The sequence below is a fragment of the Cricetulus griseus genome, chromosome 4 (assembly GCF_003668045.3).
Source record: "Cricetulus griseus strain 17A/GY chromosome 4, alternate assembly CriGri-PICRH-1.0, whole genome shotgun sequence".
Lineage (NCBI taxonomy): Eukaryota > Metazoa > Chordata > Mammalia > Rodentia > Cricetidae > Cricetulus > Cricetulus griseus.
In genome coordinates, this window is record NC_048597.1 from 27902894 (window position 1) to 27914343 (window position 11450).

Consider the following 11450-nt stretch of genomic DNA (forward strand, 5'->3'; position numbering starts at 1 on the left):
GCAATTGATTAAAATTTTAGAATGTAGGAGAATGTGGATGATTTCGCCAGGCATGCTTAAAGACGACTTGGGTTGTCACTCTCTTGTCATTAAGCACACATATTGAAGTAAGTCATTATGGCAGCACTGAGACTTGAACCATGATAATGTGAGCATACATCTTTTTCTAAATGCCCCCTGAGCAAATGCTGATCAATGAGCCTGTCTTCACTGCTAATGCCAATGCTTTTAGTCTCAGTGCATCAAATGCAACTAATCTTTTAAGTCAAAATCTTATGCAGTTACAAAGCATCATCTCTATATTTTTGATTACTAGAATCACAGCAGACCCAAAAGACATAAAAATTTAGAAATTTGGAGTGTAAATCCAAGCCTCATGCATCTTGATTAGGTAAATATCCATTCATTTAAAACAAATATATGGCTTATTAGTGCTTTTCAAATGTGATCTGCATATAGTTGCAAAGTTAATAGCAAATTACTTTTGAAAACCTGAAAAGGAAATAAAAAGTGTATGCTAAACTCTTAAATGATGGCACCATTGAGGTGCTAAAAAGCAAAAAACTTCAAATGCTAGAATACTTGATGTTATCTCTTGCCAGAGAAAATGTATAGAAGTGTAACTGCTTTGTTAGAAAATTGTGCAGAGCCCACAATATTGATGAAGCATTTAAGTCACTCTTTTTACCACTGGTGTAACTGTTAGCTTTTCTGAGGGATTCATGTAAAACAAGTACACTCTATTTTTCACTGGCTATAGCAAATTATTCCACTGAGTTAGTTGCAATGCAGAGAAGATGGGAAACACTGACTTAAGAATCTGAGGACTTCCGGGTGTTGGTGGCCCACGCCTTTAATTCCAGCACTCGGGAGGCAGAGGCAGGCAGATCTCTGTGCATTCGAGGCCAGCCTGGTTTCCAGAGCGAGTGCCAGGATAGGCTCCAAAGCTACCCAGAGAAACCCTGTCTCGAAAAACCAAAAAGAAAGTGTCTCAGTTTCAAGAGGTTCCATTTATTGAATGTTGTCCTCTGTGTCTGTGCCACTCATTTTGTATTTAGGAAGTAGTCTCCTGTTCCCATGCATTCAAGGCTATTTCCCAGATTCTCTTCTATCAGGTTCAGTGTAGCTTGATTTATGTTGAAGTCTTTGATCCCTTTGGATCAGAGTTTTGTGCATGGGGATAGATATGGATCTATTTGCAGTCTTCTACATGTCAGCATCCAGCTATGCCAGCACCATTTGGTAAAGATGCTTTCTTTTTTCCATTGACCATTTTGGGTTCTTTGTCAAAAATCAGGTGTTCACAGGTGTGTGGTGAGATCTCCTGGATAAACTTGGCGTGAGGGAAGACAGAAAAGTAGAGGGGAGGGGGATGAGAACATGAGGGAATGAGATGGTCAAGGGGGGAAGGTATGGAGTGGGGGAGCAGTGGAAGAGATATCTTGATAGAGAGAGCCACTATGGGGATAGGGAGAAACCTGATGTTAGGAAAATTCCCAAGAATCCACAAGGATTCTAAGCTAAAACTCCTAGTAACAGTGGAGATGGTGACCAAATTTGCCTTTCCCTATAATCAGATTGGTGAAAACCCCAACTATCATCATAGAGCCTTCATCTATAATTGATGGAACCAGATGTAGAGATCCACAAGCAAGCAGTAGGCTGAGGTCTGGGAAGGCAGTCAGAGAGGGAGGAGGGAATATATGAGCAAGGGATGTCAAGAGCATGAAGGGGAAATCTACAGAGACGGCTGAACCAAGCTTGTGGGAACTCATGAACTCTAGACTGACAGCTGTGGGGCCTCCATGAGCGTGAACTAGGTCCTCTGCATGTGGTAGACAATTGTGAAGCTTGAGCTATATGAGGTGCCCCTGGCAGTAGGACCAGGATCTGTCCCTGGTACATGAGTTAGCTTGTTGGAGCCCATTCCTTATAGTGGGATGCTGTGTTCAGCCTTAATTCAGGGGGGAAGGGCTTGGTCCTGCTTCAACTTAATGGGCCAGGCTTTGTTGACTCCCTATGGGAGGCCTTACTGTTTTGGAGGGGTGGATAGGGGGTGGGCTAGGGTTGGGAGGTGAGGTGAGGTGAGGGAGAGCAAGAAGAGGGGTGGGAGGGAGAACTGTGGTTCGACTATAAAAGGAAATTTAAAAAATAAATAAATAAAAAGAGTATGAGGAATGTGCACCCCTGAAATCCTCAAAGTCCTTTACAGACTAGAAATTGCCTGTAAATAAAATGACCCCTGACTCATCTCTCTCACACACATACTCAAACTGACATAATATATTAAGATTTTAGTCTTATCTGTTTTCAGAATAGAGACTCAACAAACAATCCCTACTGTCCTAAGGCTTGAAAAATACATTGACTCAATTAAAAACCAGAATCAGCTAATTAAAAAGTATAGCAACCACAGCTACTTGTCAAAGGTGGTTGTGGTCATACTATAAAACTCCTTTTTTCACCCGTGCTTCTAGGATGTGTGGCCACAACACGGGTCACGGGACTATTTGCTCAAAGTCTGAAGGGCAATGGCAGGACCTGTGTCTACCCATCCAAGTTGTACATTCTGCCCCTTCTCGAAGCTCAGGATCATTCCTTTTCTTTTACTCAGAGAGTTCATTTTTTTCCTAGGCCAGTTTCTGATACACATTTTAACTCCTACACAGCAATAGGTCTTTAACATGCCTAAATGTATCTACCCGAAATCTAAGGGAATTTGCTCCTCTTAAACCAAATAATCCTCTTTTATGCTGAATTATCCTTCGGTGCCAACTAGCTCACTTTTATGTTTTTTGATTAAAAACAATTGTGATTTATGGAGCGGAGGTAATAGCTCTGTGTAAAATCCTGCTGTTATTAACAGCACAGCACGAGGGCTCTCACACAATGGCTCTGTAGCAGAGAAACTTGAAGAAAGGCTGTAACATTATTTCAGTAGGGACATTGTGCAGGCTGAGCACCCACAGATCTGAATAAATTTCCTAACACCAGTGAATTTTAAATAATTAGACATTTTATAAGGGAAAAAAACGCACAGCAGACACAGTGAGTAAACACTTTCTCGGTGGATCCCACACGCTATACCTGTACAAAAAGAAAATACGGTTCTGAGTCTCATAAAAATTTCCCTAAATGTCACCAATTTATTTACTGAAGCAAAAAAAAAAAAAAAAACATTTTCACTAAATCACTTACTATTTAAGCCTAAAATCTTACTGCTTTTTAAAAGAATTCTTTTTACTTCTTTTTTTATTTTTTTATTATTTTATTTTTTAAGCAACCTTTTCTCATTTTACATACCAATCCCAGTTCCCATTCTCTCCCCTCCTCCTTTCCTCCACACCTTCCCCTTCACATCGCCCCATTCACTCCTCAGAGAGGGTAAGGCTTCCCATGGGGAGTCAACAAAGTCTGGCACATCACTTTAAGGCAGGATCAAGGCCCTACTGGCTATATCCTGGCTGAGCAAGGTATTCCTCCAAAAAGAATGAACTCCAAATGGACAGTTCAAGCACGGGGAATAAATCCTGGTCCAGCTGCCAATGGTCCCACAGACTGCCCAAGCCATGCAACAGTCACCCACGTTCAGAGGGCCTAGTTTGGTCCTGCATGGGACCTTTTTACTTCTTAGTGAGTAATACTGATGAAGTTTGGAAGAAAAGGATTAGAATGATTTTCTTATACTGAGAAAGATCCATGTTGGTCTTGATTTAAGTGACAAGATGAAAATGTAAATGTCTTTTACATTATCAAAATATTTAAAATGTGGAAAATAGCTGCAAATATTATTCCAGATGGTTGAAATTCTAGTCCTGTTGCATGTTTGTATAAATATCTACTAAGAGAATATGCTTGGGGTTAAGAGTTGCAGTCTTGTACTGAATCACTATCGAGGGCTGGTTTTGAAAACCTATTCATCAACACTTACATCTGTAAGCCATCAAAAACTTTCCTGAATGATACTCACACCAGATAGATGCTCTGAGTTCACCTCAAAGACTCATCAAAAGGGGAGGAAAGTCTCAGTGTATGACATGAATATGTCCTCAAGAATTGCCTAGTCACAAGCCTCCCATTGCAGTGATGATGAAAACTCACTTCTGGAAAAAAGGGAGCTGTCCAAGGCCATACCAAAGTCATAGATCTGGGTGACCTTATGTTCCTTTCTTTTTCTTTTTCTTTTTCCTTTGTAGTGGTGGGTGAGAGAAAGTCTTACTACATAGTCCAAGATGGCCCATAATTCACTGTGTATCCCTGGCTAGCTTCAAACCTGCAGTTCTCAAGACTCAGCTTCCTTAGTGTTGCAATCACAGGCATGTGCCACCATTACTTACTACAATCTGTTATCTTTCCTGTCATTTCTGCTTCTCTATCACCTTGTCTGTCCTGTATCTCAGTATCAATACAGGTCTAGCAGTAGTTTGGTATACCTATAGATGGGATGACATCACTATAATTTTAGCTTCTTCTCACTAATTTGTTAGTTAGAAAAAATACAAACCCTCTTTAATTTTTTAGACAGATATGACGATATTCTAATAATGCTTCTCTTTTCTTTCAAAGACTGTTGGTTTATTTTATGCTGAAATGATAAAGACTGAATTTGCAATGGTCAAATAAAGATCTTTCATAAATGGTTGTTTTCATTTGCTTTCTGAAACAGCTAAACGTGTAGAATAACACCTTCCCAGGGATGCTCAAAACAAATCAGTATGCCAACCATTTTGAACCTGTGAGAAGGATAAACACACAAGGCTGTTAGATGTGGACTGCTTGCCTTTGTCACATGATTCTAAAATTTGTGGGCAGAAATTTGTTAGGCAAATGAGAAAGAAAGGATTAGAATGATTTCCCTGACCCAGAAAGGTCCTTGTTGGTCTTGTTTTAAATGAAAAGCTGTAAATCAACCTTAATACGAACTCTGTTTAAATTGATATTCACTGAAAGTGACCCAAGACTTTCAGAAATATTACAGCCACAAGGTTGCTAAGCATCCTTCTAATATACACAGAGGACAACTAAAGACTTTAAAATAGGCCAAGACCATTCAAATAGAAGGGTCTCAAGTGATCCCAAAAGAAACGTGACCTGAATCCCTCCAGCCCCTGGCAGAAGTCCATTCTGCCATTGCTGGTCTATAAATGAAATGTGATGCAGTGGCCTTAAACCAACTGAAAAGGAAGTTCACTGAATGTGCCTCTACTTTCATTCATTAAAAAAATATATATTATGTATATAGCTATCTAGATGTAGTATAGCTATATATGATTGATTATTGTACATACAAACTTGATTATAAAAATTAAGGGTCATGCATATAGAAGCTTGAGAAATAGTAAAATATTGACCACAAGGAAAGCTTTATTCTTCCTTAAATTATTTTACACTGCGATTCATAAACTAGCACTACGTTTTGCTGCATCAGAGAGCAAACATTTCATTAGTAAATGTAAGTAAAGCAAGTTTGTTTGGTCAAAGAAAAATATAGCTTAGGATAAACTTTAAAACACATTTTACTTGATAATGGCCATCTACATTTGTGTGTATATTTACGTCACATGAAGTCATAAGCACTGTTTATTTTCAGTATCAAGAGGTGGAAGGAGGACTTGAAGTTTGCCAGTAATTCTTTTTCTCTAGTGAACTTGTACTAGAAAATCATCAATCACCACAAGTCTCATGTGCCTTCTTAGCGGTTGACACTGAAAGCCACCCCCCCATCTACTATCCAAATAGTTTATTTTTCCTTTCTTGCAATTCTTTCATCTTGGCTTCAGTGACACTAAATCTTTTCTCTTTGGCCTGGCCACTGTCCCTTCTTCTTCCTCCACCAAAAATTTAAATCTTAGATTCTTCCAGGAACTTTTCATATCCCGTTCCATCTTCAATATAAACCCCATCCTGGACAATTTCCAGCAATTAATGTCTTTAACATTCATAGTCTCCACTACCCCATCCTGCAAGCATTTGTCTTTTATATCCTTGCCACTGACAGGGGGATGGTAGAATAACACGTAGTAAAACAGACAATAAACTTTTAAAAATTTGCCGTGTGCCAAAGTAATGCATAAACACCATGTAGGCTCACTTGCCACGCTGAAGAAACCTAAAACCAGGGTGTCTACCGTCTGAACATATATTAGACAACATCATCAAGCCGTCAGGGCTACATACCCAGACCTTCCACTCCTCTTCATCCCCTAGAAATTCTCTAGCCTCAGCCTGCTCCTACATGCCCTTTAATGCCACACCCAGTTTCAAATCTACTTCTAAACATCAGAAAAGCCTTCCCTCATCTCCCAAACCACATTTTTATCTCTACATTTACTCAATAAAACTCCCCATTTGTTCTTTTGTTTAGTAATTGCAGTAGCAATTAAATGTGCTTGAGCAATTGCTTCCTCAGCCTCAGTCTGTCATATCAGATACGGAGTTAATGAAGATCAGTCCTTGACTATCTCTTTTTTAGCTGTCAGTGCCTGGAGTAATTTTGGATCATATTAAACATTCAAAATATGCTTTCTAAATGAAAAATGTATCTGAAAAATGAGAAGACTGAAGAACAATAGAGTATTTATAGTATGATACATATCATATAACTTTCATTGCCTTAATTATTTTTCAATCTTTTTAAGATTTTCATGTGTACAATGATACATGATCATATTGATGCCCCTATTTCCCCCTTAACTAGCTCCAAATTCTCCCAACACAATCTCTTCCCAATCGCATGTCCACCTTTAAAAAAAACTAACTCACTATATTCATCTAGTGATTCCCATAGGTATATGGTATAAAGCCATTCACTGGAGTATGTGAAGTCTACCACACATTCACAAACAGAACATCTTTAGCTCTCCCATGAGCTATCAATGCCAATAGCACCTCAGAAAGGGCTGAGGCCCAGGGACCACCTCCCTCACCTATTCTGGAATTTTGGCTGACTGCTCTTGCTCTGCTCTTGTGCAGGGACCACACCGTGGATAAGTTCATAAATGCGGTAACCATGTCAAGTCTAAAAGTTTTGTTCATAGCACTTCTCCCAATCATCTGGCTCTTACATTATCTATGTTTTCTGATTTAGGATATTCCCAGAGGCTTGGTGGTGGAAGGGGAATCTAGTTGAGAATGATGTCTGTTTTAAGGATGAGCATACAATCTTTTGTTTTCAGTACTTTGATGAATTTCAGCATTGTCTACCAACGGAGCTTCCCTTACCAAGACCGGGAACCACTGAAGTCTATGGCTATAAAAGTAAATATTGAGAGGGCAATCTGACAACATAACCATTTACCAAATAACAGCAGCAGGTTCTACCATAGGGCCTATGACATCCATTAACTCAAACTACAAAATCACTTCAAAGTAGTATATACACAAATAATCTTGGTTTACTTAACCCCATTAAGCTCAGAAGTAACTGGTGCTTCAATTTTAAATCAAATTAACTAAAATTCATTGGTTTTGTTTTAGGAATGTGTATGGCTCTAAGAATTTGTTTAAAAAACAGAGAACTAATGGTGGTAAGAATAAGCATACATATTATTCTGAAAGTAGTACTAAAGGACATGAATAAAAGAAAATAATCATAAACAAAATGGAGAGAGCAAAGACATTTTAAATGTGAGCAACAAGGAAGGTTCCATGTTAGTTCATATGTGAGCTAATTCTAAACTAATTAGTCTATAAGAAGAACATTTTAGAAGAATCCAAGAGAACAATACCTATTCTTTACTTACATTAATTTTATGCATATGCATAAAAATAGTTTCTTGGTTTGGAATTATGAAAATATTGTGATATTACAGTATGAATTGTGATAATATTTTACATTAGGCAATATTTTACTAGTTCAAATTTCTTTTCCCAATCTCTCTTCAACTTTTCTCATAGTAGATCTAGTACTTAGCAAGACTATAGTTTGTACAGTTTTTTCCCTCTATCCCCAGCTTCCAGACTACAGATTTCCAAAACTCCCAGGTGTAGCAATTGGACCTAGGTTGGGCCATAATTCCTATGTTGGAGAAAGCTAAACTTTGGAGCACTGTGTTGATAGAATTACATTTGTTTTTTTGCCAGAAGTATTTGATCTCTCAGTTATGCTCTAGATGGAACAATACTTTGTACTCATTCTGTTCTATAGAAAATTTATATATTATTTTATTTATATTATCTTATTTTAGAATTTCATACATGAATACTGCATCTACTTACCTTCCTGCCATCTTCCCCTCTTCCAGATTCAGAATCTCTTCTTTAACTGCTATTGTTATATGTGCATACATATGTATAGGTGAATACAAATGCCCATGTATATACATCCTACTGAGTCTGTTTAGTTTTACCCATATGTACCTGTCCAGGGCTAACCACTTGAGATTAGGTAGCCTAGGCACACTTCTTTCTATCACATAGATATAAACAGCTAAAGGGCCTTGCTCTTAAAGGCTCCCAAAGTCATTCTGGTGACACATAACTGGGCTTATTCAAAACCAGGAGCAAATTTCATCCATACTTCCTTTGTGCTACAAATCTTATATGGTCCTAGACTTTGGTTCCATGTTAGGATATATGGCACACATACACAATAAGCTTTGTTTTCACAAATGAGTTCTTAACTCCTTTGCAGAGAGAGAGAGAGAGAGAGAGAGAGAGAGAGAGAGAGGAGAGAGAGAGAGAGAGGGAGGGAGAGGGGAGACAAAAGAACCATTATAAACATCAAGTAGTCACCTGTAGATTTCAGAAGATGATAACCTTAACTGTCACATATTAATCTCAAATTTGATATGTACAACCAATATCACATTCTATCCTGTTCCACATTCTATATTATAACATTTAGTTAATATGTCAAAGCTCATTTCCCCACATTAATAAGTAACATTTAATAGGTATAGCTGCATCATTATTTATAATAATAAGTGCATTACCCTATAATCACAGCAAATACTATTGTTCCGTAAGCACTGATGAAAGTCCATTAGGCACGTAAGTGCATGTACATGTAGATGGAGTTTCACTTATGAAATGAACTTACAGATGAGAAATTGAATTACAGAGAGGGTAAACATTGTGTTCAAACTTTCAGAATAAAGTTACAGGCTACAATTCCAATCCAAACATCCTGAGACCAAAGTTGCTTTGCTGAACATCAATAGTTCTCTACTGCCACTATCTTACCCATATGACTCTTCTGTCTAGCATGCCTCAATATCCTTTCCAACTCTTCTTTGGTCAGACAGACCAATTAAAATTGCTTGCTTACTCTCTTCTCTGCCTGCCATCCACATAAATCTTTGCCACTGTGTTCTGTCTATCCCTACAGAATCTCAACAATTCTCTCATTTGTGTATATTTAGTCAAACTCCGCCTCCTTAAACAAACATTGACTGACAAGATTGAATAAAATCCTTCACAAGAAGTATTCTTCCCACTGTTAACATTTTTTTTCACTTCATATTCATAATAAAATGTGAGAGCAACCCTGCTTCCCAATGGTTTAGTTCACAGTTTTATATACAGGTAGTGAGCCTTAGACTATGATAAATTAATCTGTCTACTCTCTTTAGTTTTGTCCTAATGGGAAGTTACAAAACTAGGATTAAGAGACTATCTTTGAGAACATCAATATGAACTCACTATATATTTATGAAGAGTGCCCAAGTTTTAGAAAAGATCATATTTAGAGAAAAGTTTGGTGAATGTCTATAGTACTGTAGACTATTACAAAAGAGGAATAATCATTATAATTTCATTTCTTTCTATTTCTAACATATAAAATTGGTAAGTGTTACTTATAATGCTCATTGGAAAAAGGGCAATGTTGAATTCGGCTACAAGAGAATCCTATTTATGTGACAAATTTTTATTTCATATCATTACAAAGCGAATCAAGGAACAATTTGGGAAAGATGGCCTCTTACAGAATTAGTTTCTAGGATCATATGACTGTGACTGCCCCCCCCAAAAAAAAAACACTAAAAAACCAACATTATGTTTATTCAAATTTTTTCACAGTTAAGAGAAGGAGATTTAGTTGAAAGCAAATTGCAATTATTTTCTGTCCATTCCCCAACACCTACTCCCTCATTTTTGAGAGCTTCCTTAAGTCTTATTTTCTTCATGGACTTCAGTGATGATATTCCTTCCATAAGGAATAATTCTTACTCTCCCAAAGGAACTTGGATGGGCAAGCTCTCTGACGTTCCCATCCTCAAATGACTCTTGGCATGATTTCTTAAGTACTGTTGACAATACCAAAAAAATTGCTGGCCACTACCCAGCCATGCTTGTATGGACTCCAGTGTTCCGAAGCCCAGCCATTCTCAAACTTGGCTTCACAGAGGAATCACCTGGGGAGCTTTGAAAACTACTGATGCAGGGTTACAGTCTCAGAGGTTTGATTTATAGGTCTGGCCTAGAGCCCGCACATTGGGAGTTTTAATAGCTCCTCAGATGATTCTAATGAACAGGCAGTGTTGAGAATTCCACAGAGCTGGAGCTTTGCAAATGTGTGAAGCAAAACAGATTCTGGATCGCTCAACACTCTGCATTCACCATTCTGCATCTGTCTCTACATCACTTCGGGTGTATTCTTAGTTAGGAAGAAGAAAATACTGTATTCATTATGGCTAGAAAAGTATATCAAGACAAAAATAGTCCAGAAATTTCTATTGTAGTGATATTACATAATTCGTGTTAGGTAGCAAAACGACTTTTTATTTGTTTGTTTTTATTTAAACATAGTTTTAGTTTTGTATTTGCTCTGTGTGTGTGTGTGTGTGTGTGTGTGTGTGTGTGTGTGTGTGTGTGTGTGTATGTGTGTGTGTACAAACACAGGTGAGCTGGTACCCATTGACATCAGAAGAGGACATAGGATCTCCTGGAACTGGAGTGACAGGCCATTGTGAGTAGCCCAAACTGCATGCTGGGAACCAAATTCTGGTCCTCTGCAAGAGCTGCACACACTCTTAAGCCCGGGTCATCTTTCTAGCTCCAGCAAAATGACTCTTTTAATTAAATGTCATTTCTTTCAATATGAAAAGCAAAAGCTAAGGCAGAATTTGAATGTGATGCCTCAGATAAACATAATGAACTGCTTTCTATAATGACCTTTCCATTTGTTCTTACTGGTGTGGAAAGATAACCTCAGCTTTGAATAGGTAAGTCCAAAGACAGGATGCTGTTGTGTGTTTTATATTGTTGTTTTTTCTTTTTTGGTAAGTTTGTTTGGCTGTTTTTCTTTTGTCTTTCTGCCTCGACTTTTTCTGGTTTGTGTTAAGTTGGCTGAAGTAGGAGTTGAAGAGATGAATGGTCAGGGAAAAAGAATAGTGATTGTGAACTGGACAAAAGAACTTGTCAAACACAGTGTGGAGTATTTCCCCTCCAAACAACCTTTGTACAGATGAAGCCTGAAGAAAACTCGTCATTTTGTTAAATTCTGTATG